Genomic DNA, 21,052 nt, shown 5'->3' on the forward strand with positions numbered 1-21,052 from the left:
TATAAAAGAAAATACATATTCTACAATTCAAATATTTGCAGTGATCTCATCAGAAAGCATATCCTATAAACACCTTAAAGTCTCGATGTTTCTATTCTCCACATGACTCGCCCAGCATCCCAAAAATGTATCTTGAAACACTCAGTCCTTTTGACACTGAGGAAAGCATGCCAGCAGCTGTAGCTGGCTTGAAAAAGAAATATGGAAATGCTCTCAGGCAGTTTCCAACTACCCTGCTAGAACTTATAGCAGTGCCTTTCTTTCTTCCATCTATATCTATATCGAGTGGCCCAGGTTTGCCATTTTCACCCATCAGATCACGGCATATGGCCTAGTCTTTTGAAGTTCAACTCAGCAAACACATCCTGCAATCTGACATGGCCCCAGGTTTGAAGGCTCAAGGATGAGAAAACATGTCCTTCCTCCCCTCCAGAACCTTCTTCCACTGGGGGGAATTATACAAGTTACATTATTGGAGAAGGAAACGGCAACCCATTCCAGTGTTCCTGCCTGGAGAATCCCAGGGACGGGGGAGCCTGGTGGGCTGCCATCTATGGGGTCGTACAGAGACAGACACGACTGAAGTGACTTAGCAGCAGCAGCAGCAGCGTACAAGTTACATTAATTATATTGGGATTATACTGACATAACCAGACTGTAACGAGTGCTTAAGCGGCTGTGTGGGTACAAAGGAACAGATCTTTCCACAAGGGGGAGAGGTGTCAGGGACAGAGAAGGTGACATGCGAAACTGTTCAGACTTACAGTGTAGACAAGGTAGGGAAAGCAGAAAGCACAGTTCATCTATGTATGAACGCTGGATCATAAACCAAAAATTACGTGGAAAAACCTCATAGAGTTGAGAAAATACTCGTGTAACTAGAGCTCTGGTTCCTAACCACCAAAACCACAAAAACTGAGAAGATTAAAACTCGTCTAATCATCCAATTGCTTCATCACACAGCCACAAACTGAGGCTTGAATGCCACATAAAGGGTCCAACCGGTGGTCATCAAAGGCGGGCAAGGTCAATAACTTTGTGAACGACCGTTTGCCACAGATTATCACCTCCTGCCAATCTTTATCTCTCATCTCTGTGCTTTCGGGGAGGAGGAGGGGGGCGTGGCGGACCTTCTAAAGAGTCAAATTGTCCACAATAACCCCTTGCTAACCCAGCTGGTGAATTTCAGTTGAATACATAGATAATACGAGATATTATCTATGATGGGTCTGTTGCAACCTCTCAGAGGTAACCTTCCCTGCCACACCCCAGATGCCTGCTCCACCTGTGGTCTACCGCTGCAAGTTAAAGAACGTCTGATTTATTTGCAGCAATACAGAAGAAGTTGGGCTAGAACTTCAGCATCCTGCAGCCATAAGCATGAGGATAAAGGGATCAGTATCTGGAGCCATGGGGAGGCAGGCAGTCCTTGGAGGAGAGCTTTCTGGCTGCAGCAGAGTTTAAGCTACCCTAGAGCAGAGTTTCTCAAAGGGACATTGCAAACATTTCATGCTGGATAATTCTTGGTTGTGGGAGTTAGGTCTGTGCATCCCAAGTGTCTTAGTAGGTTCAAGCTGCTAATGAACCAAATACTATACACCATAGTGGTGGCTTAAACAACAGGACTATATCTTACAGCTGTGGAAGCTGAAAGGCTGAGATCGGAGTGCCAGCATGGCGGCATTCTGGCGAGAACCCTCTTCTTGGTTTGCAGACGACCTCTTACTTGCTATATTCTCATACAGCTGAGAGAAAGAGAGGTTGATACCCAACAGAAGACCAGCAGGGGCTCAAACTGGGATGGGGACCACCCACCGTTACCACTCTCACTACACACGCTATGTGTTCAGCCTGCAGCTATTAACACAAGTCTTCCACCTCACCTCCCAGTCTGTATTTGCCTTACTATGAAAACAAAACACAAACAGTTGGGGCTAGTCACACCCCCACACCACAAACCTCTGAATTATAATGGATATTTGAAAGTGAAGTCACTCAGTTGTGTCTGACTCTTTGTGACCCCATGGACTGTAGCCCGCCAGGCTCCTCCATCCATGGGATTTTCCAAGCAAGAATACTGGAGTGGGTTGCCATACCCTCCTCCAAGGGATCTCCCCCCGCCCCAGGGATCGAACCGAGGTCTCCTACACTGCAGGCAGACTCTTTACTGTCTGAGCCACCAGGGAAGCCCCTATAATAATGGCCACTTAATCTATGGGCTTTCTAATGGCTCAGTGGTAAAGAATCCCCCTGCCAGGGAAAGAGACCCAAGAGATGAGGGGTTCAATCCCTGGGTCCGGAAGATCTCTGGAGAAAGAAATGGAAACCCACTCCAATATTCTTTCCTGGGAAAACCCATGGATGAAGGAACCAGTCCATGAGTCTCAAAGAGTCGGGTTCAGTTCAGCTCAGTTCAGTCGCTCAGTCGTGTCCGACTCTTTGCAACCCCATGAATCACAGCACGCCAGGCCTCCCTGTCCGTACGACTTCCGAACTAGACAACAGCCATCTAGGACAAGCACTGTTCTAAACCCTTTACAGGAATTCTCTCATTTAATCCTTATGACACGCCTATGGGGTTGGTACTATAACTATAAACGCTATAAACAGGGAAAGTGAGGTCTAGAGATGGCTGGAGACCTGCTCCGGGACAGGCAACCAATAGGAGGCCAGGCAGATAGCGGCCAGGCCAGCGGTGAGGGGGCAGGAGAGGGAGATGCGTGCACGCGCGCCTCTGGTGCCTCCCCCATCCTCCACAGCAGTTAGCAGAAAGAAGCTAAGAGGAAAGGGGGAGCTCAGAAATGAAAGAAAGAGATGAGATGGCGGGAGAGGCCCATTGGGCTGTGCTCCTTGGAGCGGAGACGGGTGCCCTTCTTGCCACACCCACGCCCCGCGGGCCCTGGACCGCTCCCTGGGGTCAGGGGTCTGCCTCTTCAAGAGGAGGGTGCGCAGTCTCCTGTGCGGGCACAGGGTTGGCTCTGTGTCAACTCTTCCCGAGCCCACCCGCCCGCTCTTCCCAACCCTGCCCTCTGGCGCTCCTGCTCCCCCTTCCCAGCCGTCTACACCACAGGCCTCTAGACCTGGGCGGGTCTGACACCTGCTTCTGTGGGAGCCTCCACCTGGCCCAGGGGGCTCTCGCCCACCAGGCGCCTCTGATTTGTCTCACCACTGCGGACCCCACATAGTCCTCCAAACCTAGAACCCCTGCCCACTTTTGGCCTTCCCTTGGGGGCGAAAAGTCGACTCATTGGAAAAGACTGATGCTGGGAGGGATTGGGAGCAGGAGGAAAAGGGGACGACCGAGGATGAGATGGCTGGATGGCATCACTGACTCGATGGACGTGAGTCTGAGTGAACTCCGGGAGTTGGTGATGGACAGGGAGGCCTGGCATGCTGCGATTCATGGGGTTTCAGAGTCGGACATGACTGAGCGACTGAACTGAACTGAACTAACAGGGTTCCTCACCCTGGCCTATGAGCCAGGGCTCATGGGCCCTCTCTGAACTGACCAGTCCACACGACTGTCCCTCCTGTCCTCCTTCCCTGAGCTCTAGGCGTGGGTCAACACCCTGCCCTGAGCAATACCTGCCAGAAGCCGGCCACTGCCCACCCCAGGGTCCCTGTGTCACCACAGGGCCACCTCCCCCTCCCTACCTTTCAGCCCACCCTCCCTGACTCATCCCAGCCCTTCCTTCCGTGCAACTCAGCCTGCAAAGCCTCTCAGGACCGTGCTTCCCTCACCCTCCTCCCAGCCTCTGCCAGAATTCCTCAGGGAGGTCCAGGCCCCTACAGGAGGATTGCCAGGGGCCCTTGTTTAAAATACTGTGACAGTGAAATAAGCCAGACACAAAAGGACACACGCTACGTGATCCTGCTTATAGAGGTCCCTGTTGTTTGTTGTTCAGTTGCCAAGTCATGTCCGACTCTTCACAACCCCATGGACTGCAGCACGCCAGGCCTCCTTATTCCCCACCGTCTCCTGGAGTTTGCCCAAGTCCACGTCCATTGCATTGGTGATGCCATCCAACCATCTCATCCTCTGTTGCCCTCTTCTGCCTTCAGTCTTTACCAGCATCAGGGTCTTTTTCAGTGAGTCGGTTGTTTGCATCAGGTGACCAAAGTACTGGAGCTTCAGCTTCAGCGTCACTCCTTTCAGTGGGTATTCAGGGTTGATTTCCTTTAGGATTGATCGGCCTTAGGAAGCACTGCTATCAATAAAGCTAGTGGAGGCAATGGAATTCCAGCAGAGCTATTTAAAATCTTAAAAGATGATGCTATCAAAGTGCTGCACTCAATCTGTCAGCAAATTTGGAAAACCCAGCAGTGGCCACAGGACTGGAAAAAGTCAGTCTTCATCTCAATTCCCAAGAAGGGCAGTACTAAAGAATGCTCAAATCACTGGATAATTGTACTCATCTCCCATACTAGTAAAGTTATGCTCAAAATCTTGCTTGCTAGGTTTCAGCATTACGTGAACCAAGAACGTCCAAATAGAGGTCCTTAGAGTAGTCAAAATCAGAGACAGACAGTAGAGTGGTGGTTGCCAGGGTCTGGGGCATGGTTGTTTAATGGGGACAGGGTTTCGGTTTGGGAAAATGAAAGAAGTTCTGGAGATGGTTGGTGGTGAAGGTTCCAGAACATAGTGAATGTATTTAATGCCACTGAACTATACATTTAAAAATGGTTAAAATGATCAATTTTCCATTCTGTATATTTTATCACAATAAAAAAAATGCTATGACAAAATCAGAATCTTGGGGGAAGTGTGAAGAAACTCACGTTTTTAAGCAGCTCCCCACTGATTCTTATGCCCCCTCAGTGTGAAAGCCAGGAATTGTTATGGCCTCTTTGTTGTGTTCCCAGGAGTCACGTATGGAGATGTGAGAACTGGACAGTAAAGAAGGTAGAGCGCTGAAGAATTGATGCTTTCGAACTGTGGGGCTGGAGAAGACTCTTGAGAGTCCCTTGGACTGCAAGGAGATGCAACCAGTCAATCTTAAAGGAAGTCAACCCTGAATATTCATTGGAAGGACTGATGCTGAAGCTGATGCTCCAATACTTTGGCCACTTAATGCGAAGAGCCAACTCATTGGGAAAGACCCTGATGCTGGGAAAGATTAAGGGCAGGAGGAGAAGGGGGTGACAGAGGATGAGATGGTTGGATGGCATCACCAACTCAATTGATATGAGCTTGGGCAAACTCAGGAGATGGTGAGGACAAGGAAGCCTGGCGTGCTGCAGTCCACGGGGTCAAAAAGAGTCAGACACGACTTGGTGACCGAACAACTTAGCTGTGTGACCTCAGTCAGGTCAAAGAACGTACTCAGCCCAAAGTCCCTTGTCTGAAAATGGACACGAGACTTTCCTCACCTGTTCTTGTCCAGGTTACACGAGATGCGGAATATAAAGTGCCAGGTATGTGGGAGCTGCCCAGCAAAAGCAAATTTGACGGTTGGTCCACAAGCGTTTAGGGCTTCCCAGATGGCTCAGTGGTAAACAACTTGCCTGCCAGTACAGAAGACGCTGGTTCAATCTCTGGCTGGGAAAGATTGCCAAGGAGGAGGAAATGGCAACCCAGTCCAGTATTCTTGCAAGGATAATCCTATGAAGAGAGGACCCTGGAGGGCTACAGTCCAGGAGGTCGCAGAGAGTCAGACACAGCTGAGCAATGGTGCACACACACCACAGCGCTTACTGAGCAGCCGGGGTACCAAGCTAAGCAGGGGTCTGCCCGCAGCACCCCTGCAGTCCCAGCTGTTGCGCAAAGCAGAAGTCTCCCTTCCCCACTCTGAGGCCTCTAAAGAGTTACCTGCCAGAAGCCACACCTGGCAGCCAATAAGGAGGTTCCTGACCTCTTAGAGGCCTGGGCCTGGCTGATCCAGTCAGCACGTACATTCCATTCCTCTCAGCAAGAGTCCAGGGGCTGGGAGGGGTGGAGCTGGCCCCCAAGACCTCCTCACAGCAAAACTGGACCCTTCAGCCCTGCCAGTGATCCCCCGCAGTTTCCTTCACAGGCCAGGAGAAGGAGAGGACAAGTTAGAGGCAGGAGGGGCAGGAAGACCTCTGAGCGTGTAAAAGGGGATGGGGACACAGGCCAGGGTCCAGGCTTTCCTGAAAGGGTGAGGGTTGCACCAGATCCTGAGGGCTGATTGACTTAGGGGGTGGCCAGGGCACTTCTGGCCAAAGGAGTAGCATGTGCAAAGGCCCAGAGGCCGCTGGTGTGTTTGGGCAGGAGCAGAAGCCAGGTGGTGGGGACTGAGAAGGGTATACTGATGCAGGCGGGAGCCTGGCATATAGAAGGAAGCCTGGCATGCAGACTGTTTTACTCAGAAGCCTCTGGATCCCAAAAGCCCCACCACCACCACCCCCAATCAGCAGTCCCTGCTGGGAACCAACTTGGAATCTCTTTCTTGTGCTCAAGGGAATCCTCCTCCAAGGAGACAGTGTTATCTTAAGAGCACAAAGCCTTCAGCCCCTTGATGTCCTGTCCCTCCCACAGACTCAGTCAGGCAGGTCTGGTCAGCACACAAACATTCCATTCCTCTCAGCAAGAGCCCAGGGCCTGGGAGGGGTGGGGTTGCTCCCATCCCAGGGCTTCTCACACCAAAACTGGACCCCTCTGGCCACCAGTCTCCCCCACCCCTCCGAAACAGACCCAGGGCACTTAGTTCAGGTCTCACTCACATCCTTTCTACCACTTTCTAGACCTCAGGCGAGCACCAGTAGAAATACGTCTCTTTTTTTTTTCTTTTTTCTCTTTTACTTTTCCCAAATTGACCACCCTTAGCTATGTTTAGAAAAGAAGAAAGTTTAAGTCGGTACAAAAATCGCTTTCAAATAATACCTCCCAGGCCTTTGGGGATAAAAACGTTTCTCTAATGTCGACAGTTAAGATTACGAAGTACGCCTATTTCAGCTCTTACCGTAATAAGATAGTTGGACATTTTTAATACCTTAAAAAAAAAATCCATTTACTTGCGTAGTTTGGGGTCTGTGAAGTGGTAAATGTGCTAAGAAATTACCTAAACAGTCTCGCCAGGCCAGCATTTTTGTCTCGGGTACCAGGAGGGTTGGAGGTCTGCCAGGTGGCTAGTGACCTCTTTATTAAGATTTCTCCCCAAGGGCCTGTCACGTGCTGAGGAGGACACCCTGGGCAAGTGCCAGGCCTCAGCTCTCCAACCCAACCCTCCCACTCCCTTCATCCTCTCAGCGTAAAATCCAAGTCGTCTTTCTAGAACAGACTCTCCAGGCAGGTGATCCAGCTTTGCGTGCAGTCTTGTCCCTTTCTTTGTTTTGCCCATGAAACTGTTCTTGACAGTTTTCCAGAATGGCTTTTTAGAGTATTCCTAGCTCCAATGTTTCACTTCAGTGAAGTGCTTTTCACTTGAATAAAAAGCGATGGTAATTTGGCAGGTGCCTGGGAGCTGGGATCCAGAGAAGAGAGAGGGAAGATGCTGGGTGTCCTTGTGGCTTGATTTTGCTGAATCTGTAGAAGGTTAGCATCCCTTCCTCATTTCCAGCAGGAGAGCAGTAGGCAGGCCTTGGAAAGTCTTGCCCAGACCCCCACTTCCTGCTAGGCAGGGAGGCCTCTGTCCAGACTCACACCTGCTACGGAAGCAGGCTGGACCCTCTGGCCAGCTGTCCTGAGCCCTGAGAGCCACCCAACCCTCGCCTTTGCCAATCTTGTCTCTTTGCTCCTTTCCAGATCCCCTAGTGACTGATACTCTAAGAGTGGAAGAAAATGAAGCTCAAGGGTTACATTATTTCAGCATCTCCAACCCTTTTGGCACCAGGGACTGGTTTTGTGCAAGACAATTTTTCCATGGACGGGTGGGAGTGGAAGATGGTTTGGGATGATTCAAGTGCATTACATGTATTGTGAGCTTTATTTCTATTATTACTACTTCAGCTCCACCTCAGATCATCAGGCATTAGATTCCCGAGGCTGGGGACCCCTGCATTAAATCCTTGCATTCATTCAGAGGCTAATCAGGCAAACAGGATTAGGCTTAACCCTTTCTCAGAGGCTCTGAACACCAAAGTTTTGACCTCTGTCCTCAAGCAGGGCCTTCCTTCCTGAGCTCTCTGATATGCTAGGAATTCTGCACTCAGTTAAAAAAAAAAAAATCCCTCCTGGATTTGACAATTTCTGACCTGACCAAGTTGGAATGTGTGCATGGAGGAATGCTCCTCGCCTGGAGGAGGACAACCCAGCCTAGGAAACTGCACATCGGTGAATAACACCCTGGACCTTCACAGGAAAGCCCAGAGGCTGCCTGCCTTGAGGAACCAGACACAAAAACTGCACAGCCTGGGTAGTTGCTGGGTGACCTTTCACCCTGAGGTAACTTGGATGAGTAGGAAAGTGTTCTGGGCTGAATTGTGTCTCTTGCCCTGCAAATCCATACGTAGAAGTACTTCCAGTATTTGAAGTGGGTGCTTTGTTTTGGCCTTGCCACATCTTTCAGGCTCTTAGTTCCCCAACCAGGGATTGAACCTGGGACCCCTGCAGTGAAAGTGCAGAGTCTTCACCACTAGACAGCCTGGAAATTCCCTGAAGATGGTCTTTAAAGAAGTTGTTGTTCAGTTGATGTCATGTCTGACTCTTTGCAACCCCATGGACTGCAGCACTGCCAGGCTTCCCTGTCCTTCATTATCTCCCAGAGTTTGCTCAAACTCATGTCCATGGAGTTGGTGATGCCATCCAACCATCTCATCCTCTGTCACCCCCTTCTCCTCCTGCCCTTAGTCCTTCCCAGCATCAGGGTCCTTTCCAGTGAATTGGCTCTTCATATCAGGTGGCCAAAGTATTGGCGTTTCAGCTTCAGCATCAGCCCTTCCAATGAATAATCAGGGTTGATTTCCTTTAGGATGGACTGGTTTGATCTCCTTGCTGTCCAAGAGACTCTCAAGAGTCTTCTCCAGCACCACAGTTTGAAAGCATCAATTTTTCGGCGCTCAGCCTTCTTTATGGTCCCATTCTTACATCCATACATGACTACTTTAAAGAAGTAATTAAGTTAAAATAAGGTCATTAAGGTGGGCCCTAACACAATACAACCAGTGTCCTTATAACAAGAGGAAATAAAGACACAGTTAAAGAGGGACAACCACGAGGAGACAGAAGACCAAGAGGGGTCTCAAGAAACCTTTCCTGCCACATTTCTATCTTGGACTTCTAGTCTCCAAACTGTGCAAAAACAAATGCCTGATGTTCAGCCATCTGGTTGACATGCTTTGTCCTAGAGGCCCAAGCAAACGAGCACAGAGGGTGCAGCTGTAGACAATCACATGCCCCCACGCAAGTGACAGAGAGAAACTTTGGGAGGTTCAGAGACGAGGTGAGATGCATTAAGAACTTGCAGGGAGGGCAAGAGATCCTCAGCCATGATATTTGGCTGCAACTGATTTGCTAGAGAGTTTACGCTGCATCTGTGAAAGCCTTTCCGATCAAATCGGTCAGGCAGAGAAGAGAAGAATGAAAGAAATCCTCTATGTATTGGGTTGGCCAAAAAGTTTGTTTGCGTGCTTCTGTGAGATGTAATGGAAAACCTGAATGGACTTTTTGGCCAACCCTGTACGTGGAATTCCCAGAATTTCCTCTCCATTGGGTCCTGGGTTGGGGTGGCCACAGGAAGAAGGTGTGTGGACTTGGAAGGCAGAGAGAAAGCAAGCCCTTTTGTGCTCTGAGGGTGGAGCAGGGCAGGCAGATGAGGGGTGGCTCAGGCACTCATTGGTGGTGGGGCAGCCCCTCCACTCCGGGCTGGGTGTGTGAGACTCTGGGGTGCGGAGCCCCGGCTTGTCCTGCAGGTAGCTGTATCATGGGGATCACAGGTGGTGAGAGCTCTCCCAGGCTGTCCCTCATCCCGACTCCACATCCATCTTCCCTCCCGAGCTGGCTCAGCGGAGACCAGCATTCCAGGTTCAACCCTCCAGCGCCTCATTACTGCCTGCACACCTCCTACCAGACCTACCACCGCCACCCAAAAGCCTCCCAAAACGTCTGCTTCTAGCAAGTCACCCTTCAACACTCTTCAAAGACAAGGTCCCTCCAGATCAAGTCTAAACACTCTGCCTTGATGCTAAGACCTTTTATAATATGTCCCTACCCTACTGTCCCATCATCTCCCACTATTTCCCAACACGTGCATTCTGCCAAGCGAGGCCAGTCCCTTCTCTCCAGTTGGGATCTGCCATGCCCACTCCATCTCTTAGATTTGTTCCCACACTATTGGCCCTCTCCTTCTTCAAGGTCCAGTTCAAGTCTGATCTTCTTTGCAAAACTTTCATCAAGGCCGTCAGGTGCAAAATTTAAGAGAAAAGACCCTGGAGTCAGGCTGTCTGAATTCAAACCCTGGCTTTGCCCTTCCAGCTCTCAATGACTTTGAAGAAATTACTTCATCTTTCTGGGCCTCAGTTTCCTCCACTGCAAAACAGGGATATAAGGAGTTCGCAAGGTTATTGTGAGGATTAAGTGAGTTAAGACACATAAAGCTTTTTACTGTGCCTGACACATAGAAAGCACTTGATAAGCGTTGGTTCTTATTTCATTTGTATTATTACCTGATCATCCCATCCTTTCCAATACTCTTTTCCTTGAATTTCTACACCTGGTATGGTAGAGACCACATCACTCAACTATTTAAATAGAGTCGGTCTTGTACTGTTTGCTGTGATTCCATGTGTAACAAACAGGAACAAGGACATTTTATCTATGATCAGAATACCAATAGGCAATAGCCTATTCATGAACATAAAATATTCCTCATTCTTAACTAGCAGCATAAGGGGGGAGAAACTGCCCTGCTTCTTCCTGGTAGCATTTAACCCCTAAGAGACCTAGAAAGGAAAAGTTGGGGACAAATCGTCAGGAGCAGAAGACACAAAAATGCCCACAGAATGGTCCTGAAACCCATCCTACCGGTGCATCTGAACACCAAGAAGATGAGATTTTGACAGATGTGGTTTTCGAATCAAGAAGCACTGTCTTCGGAGTGGCCTGACCAGAGGCAGGGCCCTCAGCCAGCATCTACTCCTGGAAACTGAACTGCACCTCAAGTAATGGAAGATCTCAAAGGTCCAGGGCCCAAGAGGCCAGCAGATGGTGACAGTATCAGGAAGGGTAGGCCCCAACGCTGCGCAGGCTCCCAGCATGACTGCCAAGGGACTTCTGGCTTACCACCCAGACTGCTGAAAGCTCATGAATCAGTCAGTCCATAGATCAAGATAACACGGGAGTGAAGAGGCACTCAGCTGTTTCAGGTCTCTATTTCTTCAGCTTTAAAACGAAGAGGTTGCTGGAACCAGAGGAGAGCTAACAAACCACTCAGTTCTATAATTCTGCACAGTGAGTTCTCTGCACAGTCAGAGTAGGCAAAGGTAGTCAAGGATGACTCTGAGAGTTTTATTTCTGTCAATATTACCCCAAAGCACTCCTCAGATTCAATCCAATCCCTACCAAAATTCCAAAGGCATTTTTCACAGAAATAGAAAAAAAAAAATATCCCCAAAGTCTCCAAATAGCCAAAGCAATCCTGAGAAAGAAGAACAAAGCTAGAGGCATCACACGTCCCAATTTTAAACTATATTACAAAGCTGTAATAGTCAAAACAGACACATAGATCAATGAAACAGAATAGAGAGCCCAGAAACAAAACCATCCTTTTATAGTTAATTAGCTTACAACAAGGGAGCCAAGAATATACAATGGGGAAAGGATAGTCTCTTCAATAAATGAGAGGTTAATTCCTCCATCCCTATACACGGAGCTGCAGAAAAGAATGGGGAAAAAAAAAAACAGAGACACGGTACAACCTGATGCACTTGGCACTAGAGCCCTCTTGGCTGAGAGGTGCCAAGGCCAAGGATGAATCCAGCAAGGTGTGCACTTACCTGGGTTCAAGTTTCAGCTCTGATACTTACAGGCAAGTTATCTGATTTTTGTCATGCCTCAATTTTCTCAGCCAGTACACAAGGTTAGTAATAATACTTCATGCACTTATTGATTAAAATATAAAGCACTTTGCACAGTACCCGAAGCAGAGGAGGTGCCCAAATCATTCAGAAAATGTTGATTAGGTACCCACTAAGAGACAGATACTGTTCCAAGGCACTGGGGCACAGTCTTGAGAGAGAGAAAAAACCCTCTTTATAGAGTTTACTTTTAGAAGTAGAAGATAGGTAATAAGAAATAACTTTAATAAAGATCAGATTTCCTCAAAAGTGCAGGAGACGAATATGAAGAAAACTCATCTAGGATAAACAGGATAGAAGTGCAGGTGTGATTTCTAGGTACAGTCCTAGCAAAGGCCACTCAGAGAAGACGAGCCTTGAATGGACACCTCAGGAAATGTCACTATCATCCTCATGGCCAGTACTCAGGGCTTGGTGCCAACAGTGTACATTTCCTGGTGTCCAAATGAGCATTTCTGCCCAACATACCTCACAAAAGAGAAGTACGAATTGGAAGAGAACTTAGAGATTCTCTGGTTCATTTTATCAAGGAAGAATGAAACCCAGAAAGGGGTGGGCCAACACACCCAGGTTCCCATGGTTAGTTCAGAAGCCAAGATTGATTCCAACTCCAGTCTCCTGTCTCTAAGACCATGTTCTTTTCTCTGCTTCATACCTCGTTGCCCCAGGCTGACTCAGACCCATGTGAAACTGTGGCCTGGAACCTGGAAGATTTCTCTCCTGTATTGTATTTCAGTCTGCCCTGTAGCTCATGGTTATTAGCTGTGCAGTCTGAATATATCTCATGCAGACACACTTGCTACTGCTAAGTTGTTTCAGTTGTGTCCAACTCTGTGTGACCCCATAGACGGCAGCCCACCAGGCTCCCCCGTCCCTGGGATTCTCCAGGCAAGAATACTGGAGTGGATTGCCATTTCCTTCTCCAATGCATGAAAGTGAAAAGTGAAAGTGAAGTCGCTCAGTAGTGTCCGACTCTTCGCGACCCCATGGACTGCAGCCCATCAGGCTCTTCTATCCAAGGGATTTTCCAGGCAAGAGTACTGGAGTGGGGTGCCATTGCCTTCTCCATCAGACACACTTACGGGGGAAGAGATTATCATGAATTTGCAAGAAGACACCCATGAACCAGTGACCCCAATTTAAACAACTAAGAGTTAAAGACCATCACTTCAGGGGGTCCCTGGGCACCAAGCATACCTCACACACAAATGCAAACACGGCACCTTGGCACTGCTCACATGACATTCCTTAGCTGTAATTCAGTGGTTAAAAGACCAAGAATTTGTTTCCATTTTTCCCGCTTAGGTTGTTGTAAAAACAATAGCTGATTCGTATAGGCGGCAGTAGCTCAGACAGTAAAGAATGTGCCTGCAATGCAGGAGACCTAAGTCGAGACCTGGGTCAAGAAGATCCCCTAGGGAAGAAAATGACAACCCACTCCAATATCCTTGCCTGGAAAATTCTATGGACAGAGGAGCCTGGAGGGCAAAGAGTCAGACAGGACTGAGCGAGACTAACACGAAGACTCCTTGAGGCCCTGAGAAGGTAACTTGGAGTCCAGTTTGGGGAACCTGAATATGATACAGGTTTTTGAAGGGCTGTTTGCTACAGGATAAATCTTTGCAGCAATCAGTGGCGTTTATAAGAACTGCTAAGGCTAAAGAGAGTTGCAAAAAGTGATCCACCCAGTTTGCTTCCTTTTGAAGCTGCCCTGGGCCACAGGTCAGGAAGCAACAGTTAGAACTGGACATGGAACAACCGACAGGTTCCAAATAGGAAAAGGAGTACGTCAAGGCTGTATATTGTCACCCTGCTTATTTAACTTATATGCAGAGTACATCATGAGAAACGCTGGGCTGGAAGAAGCACAAGCTGGAATCAAGATTGCCGGGAGAAATATCAATAACCTCAGATATGCAGATGACACCACCCTTATGGCAGAAAGTGAAGAGGAGCTAAAAAGCCTCTTGATGAAAGTGAAAGAGGAGAGTGAAAAAGTTGGCTTAAAGCTCAACATTCAGAAAATGAAGATCATGGCATCCGGTCCCATCACTTCATGGCAAATAGATGGGGAAACAGTGGAAACAGTGTCAGACTTTATTTTGGCGGGCTCCAAAACCACTGCAGATGGTGACTGCAGCCATGAAATTAAAAGATGCTTACTCCTTGGAAGAAAAGTTATGACCAACCTAGATAGCATATTCAAAAGCAGAGACATTACTTTGCCAACTAAGGTCCATCTAGTCAAGACTATGGTTTTTCCTGTGGTCATGTATGGATGTGAGAGTTGGACTGTGAAGAAGGCTGAGCACCGAAGAATTGATGCTTTTGAACTGTGGTGTTGGAGAAGACTCTTGAGAGTCCCTTGGACTGCAAGGAGATCCAACCAGTCCATTCTGAAGGAGATCAACCCTGGGATTTCTTTGGAAGGAATGATGCTGCAGCTGAAACTCCAGTACTTTGGCCACCTCATGGGAAGAGTTGACTCTTTGGAAAAGACTCTGATGCTGGGAGGGATTGGGGGCAGGAGGAGAAGGGGATGACAGAGGATGAGATGGCTGGATGGCATCACTGACTCAATGGACGTGAGTCTGAGTGAACTCCAGGAGTTGGCGATGGACAGGGAGGCCTGGTGTGCTGCGATTCATGGGGTCACAAAAAGTCGGACACAACTGAGAGACTGAACTGAACTGAACTGGGCCACAAGGATGATACTGGAGCCTGATAGCAGCAGGACTTTGATGTGTCTGCATATCTCTCAGAGACTAGGAACACCTGTGGGCCATTCGAGTGGGGGGACCTCACAGCACCATCCATCCATTCATGGAACAGATACAAACTGAGCATCTAGTATGTGCCTGGCCCTGTAATAGGCACTGAGAATACGACAGGAAACCAAAGTCCCTGACATCATGACATCATGAAGCTTACAAGGGGGCTTCCCACGTGGCGCTAGTGGTAAAAAATCGGCCTGCTGATGCAGGAGTCGTGGGTTCGATCCCTGGGTCCCCTGGAGAAGGAAATGGCAACCTACTCCAGTATTCCTGCCTGGAGAATCCCATGGACAGGGGAGCCTGGCAGGCTACAGTTCATGGGGTCGCAAAAGAGTCGGACATGACTGGGCACACATATACACATACACACACTCTAGTGAGGAGGAAGGAAATGAGCAAACTGGGGAGTGATCTGTGTCAGAAAGCGCTAAGTAAGTGGGTGAAAGACATGAGTGATGCCTGGAATCAGGACAGTGAGAGCTTGTTACCTTAAAGTTTCAGAGCAGGGCGCTCTCCAGAAGTGACCTTGGAGGGTGAAGGGTTTGTTAAGGTAAGAACATTCGAGGCTAGTTCTCCAAAAGCTCCAAAGCCCTGAGGCAGAACAGTGAGGGGACACTCATGACTTGAGCTGAGGAGGGAAGGAGAAATAGGGTCAGAAGAGCAGTGGGGACCTACAGACCTTTGCAAGCACTTATATTTGGCCTCCAGTGAGATGGACAGTGAGATGCTGGACGGTCAACAGGAATAACATTACCTGATTGATATCTTAAAAGTGTTAGTCGCTCAGCCCTATCTGTCTTTTTGCCACCATAGCCTGCCTGGCTCCTCTGTCCATGAAGAATTTTCCAGGCAAGAATACTGGAGTGGGTTCCCATGTCCTTCTCCAGGGGATCTTCCTGACCCAGGATTCAAACCCTCATCTCCTGCGTTAGCAGGTGGATTCCTTACCACTGAGCCACCAGGGAAGTCTGAGAATGTCTTTAAAAGGTTGAACCAATTGTTGTGCCCAGAAAGAGACCACAGGGGGACCAAGATCAAAACAGGGAGAGCAGTCAGGAAACCATTGTCCCGATCCAGATGAAGCCGTGGGGCCTGGATCCAGGCAGCAAAGGTGGGATGGAGAGAAGCAACTCAATTCTGGATACAGAAGATGGACCGAATGGGAACTGCTCGTTGTCTAAACATGTAAAAGAATTCGAGAAGTCCAGGATGACACCAGAGCTTTAGCTGGAAGAACCTGAGTGTAGAGTTGACCCTGATGGAGATAAAGTCCATGAGAGGGCCTGGGGCAGGGTTGGGGTGGGGGAGAAGGGAGGTCAAGAGAATTCTTCCAGCAGGTGTTCAAGCTCTTATCTTGATTTATAAAGTCAACCGTGAATAAAAGATGGACAATTATGACCCTGCAATTTTACCATTGAGCATAACACCCAAAAGAACTGAAAGCAGGGACTTATACATATTAATACTTGTACACCAGTGTTCATGGCAGTGCTATTCACAACAGCCAAAAAGTGGAAACAGGGGCTTCCCCGGCAGTCCAGTGGTTAGGACTGCACACTTCCAATGCAGCAAGCGCAGGTTCTGTCCTTGGTCAGGGAACTAAGATCCCACATGCTGTGGGAAGTGGCAAAAAAAAAAAAAAAAAAAAATTGGAAACAACTCAAATGTCCATCAACAGATGAACAGATAAATAAAATGTGACTTTACATACAATTCAGCCTTTAGAAGAAAGGAAATCCTGACCCGTCCTACAACACGGATAGACCTTAAAGATATTATGCTAAGTGGAGTAAGCCAGCCGCCAAAGGACAAATGTTGCATGATTCCATTGCTACGAGGAACCTAACGTAGTTAAATCCATAGAGACAGAAAACAGAATCATGGTTGCCAGGAAGTGGAGAGGAGAAAGGAGAAGTTATTGTTTAATAGGTACAGAGCTTCTGTTTGGGAAGATGGAAATGTTCTGGGGACAGAGAGCAGTGATGATTGCGCAACAGATGTGAATGTACTCGTGCCCCTGAACTGTACACCTAAAGATGGTTACAGCAGTAAATCTTAAGCATATTTTATAATTTTAAAGAAACAGATGGCAATCTCACAGGTTAGTCCACTGGCAAAGGCTCTAGAAGGCTTTAAAGATTAATAAATTTTTTTAAAAAATCAAATAATCCTAGAGTTTCCCTATAGTTCCTGTACCCAATCCACCAAGAGGGCTTCAGTAGAGGAAGAAGGACAGCACTGGGGGAGGGGAAGAGATGCAATAGAAGCCTATTCCAGGCACAAAGAACAATGTGGAACAGGTATGACTGGGAATTTCCTGGTGGTTCAGTGGTTAGAGCTCAGGGCTCTCGCTGCCAGGGGCCCAGTTTCCCTTCTGGGTCGGGGAACTAAGATCCTATGAACCTTGCGGTGCAAACCAAAAAAAAAAAAAAAAAAAGAGAGAGAGAGAGAGAGAGAAAAGACTGGAATAAGATGGTCAGAGATACAAAGTGAGCAAAGAGGATTGACAACGGGCTCAGAGATGCTGTGGGCCACCAGAGGTGGGGAGACCTGATTACAGCTTTGGTGACCCAGAGAAAGTCATAGTGGTTAACATCCCCTGAGAAGCTGATAAAAGGGCATAATTATACAAAAGCTCACATTACCGAGTACTTACTGTGTCTAAGCCCTGCACAGCTACTAACTGGCTTAATCCTCACAACCACCACTCAAGGGAAATACTCAAATGATCCTGATCTCAGAAATGGGGAAACTAGAACTCACCCCATTAGAAGATTAGAGTATCGGAAACAGAAGTCAAACCGAAGCAGCCCAAGAGTTCTGGAGTAGAGCTCTTAACCACTAGGCTATCTAGCTCTCAATGCCAGACAGTGTGACATGCAGCGTGGCGACTTTGGGAGCTGACATTTATCGATTGCACTTTCCAGCAGTTCATCTTCCAAAACCCTCTTAAGCATTTAAAATACCATGGGGCCAGATGTCTGCATCCAAAAGCCCCACTGGTGTGAACTCCACAGCCTTATCTCCAAGTCCAGCCATGGCTCTCAGATCAGACACACTGATTTTCTGTTTATTTACAAAAAGAGACTTTATGGCAAGAGCAGACAGCAGCGTTGCCGTGAGAAAGCCAGCCCCAAGCTCTGTTGTGTGTTTAACTAAGAAGGGACACAGCAGAATTCTCTTGAGAAGCTGATGCAGAGAAAGCTGGAGGCCAATGGCAGGGGCAGGAAAGGTTTGTTTCTGACGAAGTCATGTTTACACAAAACCCTGACTTCAAAGTCCATGCAAGTGAGGGCCATGCAAGCAGGTTTCAAAGGAAACATTTGTGACCAGGGAAAAGCCTCTGACCTGGCTGATAGCGGAGTGCCTGGCAAGGATAACTGTCATCTTTCTCCCGTCATTTAAAGCAAAGCTTGTGAAGATGAAAAACCACAGCAAGTTCTTCTAAGCTCTGCAGACTTTACATGAATTCCCGTGCCTGGCTGCATTAATTCTACCTCTTTCCGTGCTGGCTGTTGATAAATACTCACTGAATGAATACACGTGACGGATGCGCCCAGTGTATAACAAATCCTTTAGGGAAAGGGGTCAAGTCTCCATCATCTTTAAATCTCGAGACACTTAATAAATGTCAAGGTACATCATACCAGAAAAAAATACTGTGCTGAAAATGCAAACACTGAGAGGCTAGAAGCTGCTCCTAAGAAAACAAGAGAGGAATACACAGCCACGTGAGTGCTGGGAAGCCAGCCAGAAGCTCCTGCCATCATCTCTCTATTTGACGTGCCAGGCATGCTGTCTTGGGGACCTTCCTAGGCCCTCAGGGGATGTGAAGTCTGGCAGAAGCCCAGTACTGTTGGAGCTGAAACAGGGGTGCCTGGCACTACGGGAGAGCACACAGGAGGAGCACAGAGCCCAGACCCGGAGGCTCAGGGGTGTCTGGGGTGGTGACTTGAAGGCCCAGATAAACAGAGGGCATTGTGAAGACAGGAGCAGGGACCAGCATCATGAACCTGGATACCAGCAAGCACCTGAGTATGGCTGGGATGAAAGGTACAAGCGGGGGGTGATGAGATGGAAGCAGGTAATGGCAGCCTTGGGTGCTAAGTCAAGGACATGAATTTCACCCTGAAAGTCAAGAGGAGCCTCTGAAGAATTTTAAGGAGGGGAGTAACATGATCTGATTTTTATTTTAGACTGGCCTCTACTTAAAGCCCTCTCCATTCATGAAGGAAAGGTTTAAGACTGCGAACCAATTAGGAGACAATTGCAGAAATAATGAAAATTTAAGATGTTGGGGATATTAAGGAGTGGCAGGGGTGACTGTTGCGGTAAGCAGAAGGTTACAGAGCTGATCAGAGGCAAAGAAAACTCAACGGGGGTCTGAGTTTTCTTTCCAAGGGGAGGCAGAACTGGGCCCAGTGCTGGAAAGCAGGTTTAAGCATCAGCAGCCCCAAGAGGTTGCCCAGAGAGTCCCCAGCAAGAAGAATGAAGAGCTCAGGATAGGTGCTCAAGAAATTCTGCCATTTGTGAGGTTATGGGAAAAGAGGAGGCCATAAGGGGCCTGGGAAAGGAGGACGAAGTGGTCCTAGCCATGCAGACAGAAGCAAAATCATAGAGAATTCCCTGGCCATCCAGTGGTTAAGACTCAGGACTTTCACTGCTGGGACCCGGGTTTGATCCCTAGCCAGGGAACTTTGTTGTTTAAGTCATGTCCACCTCTTTGCGACCCTGTGGACTGTAGCCTGCTGGGCTCCTCTGTCCGTGAGATTTCCCAAGCAAGAACATTGGATTGGGTTGCCGTTTCCTCCTCCAGGGAATCTTCCCGACCCAGGGATGAAACCCACATCTCCTGCATTGCAGGAAGATTCTTTACCACTGAGCCACCAGGGAAGCCCTAAGAGCCCACAGAAAAGAGACAGAAATCCCGAAGCCAAGGCAGGAGGGGGCTTCCAGCAGGGAGAAAGCACAGTGCCAAGCGCCCTGAGACCACCCTGGGCAGAATGAAGGATGAGAGAGAACAGCTCTGGGTGGAGACAGAGGAAGCCCCATGGCGGGGGCGGAGCGCTGGAGTGAGTGGCACGGGAGACAGAGGTGATGGGAAGAGCAGGTGACCTTTTCAAACAGGTTGGTGCTACAGGGACAATACCACGGTAAGAAGGGGGAGGGGCTGAAGGAGGGTTTCTTCAAGCGGGGAGGGGAGTGTGCGTATTTACTGGGAGATGCCAGGATAGAGGTGGGGTGCCAGGGAGAGTAGGGGTGACTGAAAGAGGTGAGGGAAGGAGAAGCACGAAACCCCTGGAAGGATTAGCCTCAGGAAGCAAGGCTAATTCGGGGAGGGAGGAGGTGGGGGTGGGTGTCCATGGGACAAAGGGACAGGAAACCCGTTTCCCAGGGATAGGCTGTGACTCTGCTCCAGCTGGTGGTGAAACGTGAGATGCAAACATTTCAAGAGAAGCTAGGCTGTTCCTTTCGAATGCATTCCTGATTTTCTGGAAATCTCCTGATTTTTCAAGTGTTTGCAACCACTTCAAATACAGTAAGCCCAAGATCTGACTGTGACCCAAATTAAGCCCCCTGCAAGCAGGATTTCCTCTTCCCACGGTTACTGCTTCCTCTCATCTCACCCTTCATGTAGGCGTCTCCCCTCTGGAGAAAGCATTTCCTTCACAGGATCCAAAAGCCTTTTTCCTAGACTCCAGTGGATCTCCACCAGTAGATACTAACCCTGAAGTTCTAAGTTTTGGGTGTCTGCCCCTCTCTGAACTCCAAGTTCAACAGATACTGTCCTGTGTGTGTTAGTCACCCAGTCGTGCCAACTCCGCAACCCCATGGACTGTAACCCACCGGGCTACTCTGTCCACGGAATTCTCCCATTCTCTGGAGTGGGTTGCCATTTCCTTCTCCAGGGTATCTTTCCATCCCAAGGATCGAACCTGGGTCTCCCACATTGCAGGTGGATTCTTTACCGTGTGAGCCACCAGGGACACCCAGATACTGTCCTATAACCGTGTATATAACATTCTATATATGCCATGAGTGTTAACAGCTCTAAGTATCAAGAAACCCTGAGACTCCTGTGGAAGGAGTCAATTATTTCTCCAGAGTGAGTACATTTTCCATTGACTTTTCAAACAGCTGAAAGGTGAGAGAGGACTTAAGTATCAAGAAACCCTTAGATGCCTGTGGAATTTCTAGGTCCTGGAGAGGGAGGGACGGGGTCCCCGGTGTTCTGAACCAGCTCTCTGCTGAGTGACTTCTGGTCCAGGAAGGCTTGGTCACCTGTGGAGGCTCCCGTGAGCTTC

General features: G+C 48.5%; 1 protein-coding gene across 2 annotated transcripts in view; it reads right to left on the bottom strand.

Moving 5' to 3' along the window:
- Positions 1-21,052, bottom strand: part of AHNAK (AHNAK nucleoprotein) — a 129,571-nt gene that overhangs the window by 51,248 nt on the left and 57,271 nt on the right. The gene's annotated exons all lie outside the window — the stretch shown is intronic.

The sequence above is a fragment of the Ovis aries genome, chromosome 21, assembly GCF_016772045.2.
Source record: "Ovis aries strain OAR_USU_Benz2616 breed Rambouillet chromosome 21, ARS-UI_Ramb_v3.0, whole genome shotgun sequence".
In the NCBI taxonomy this organism is placed as follows: Eukaryota; Metazoa; Chordata; class Mammalia; order Artiodactyla; family Bovidae; genus Ovis; species Ovis aries.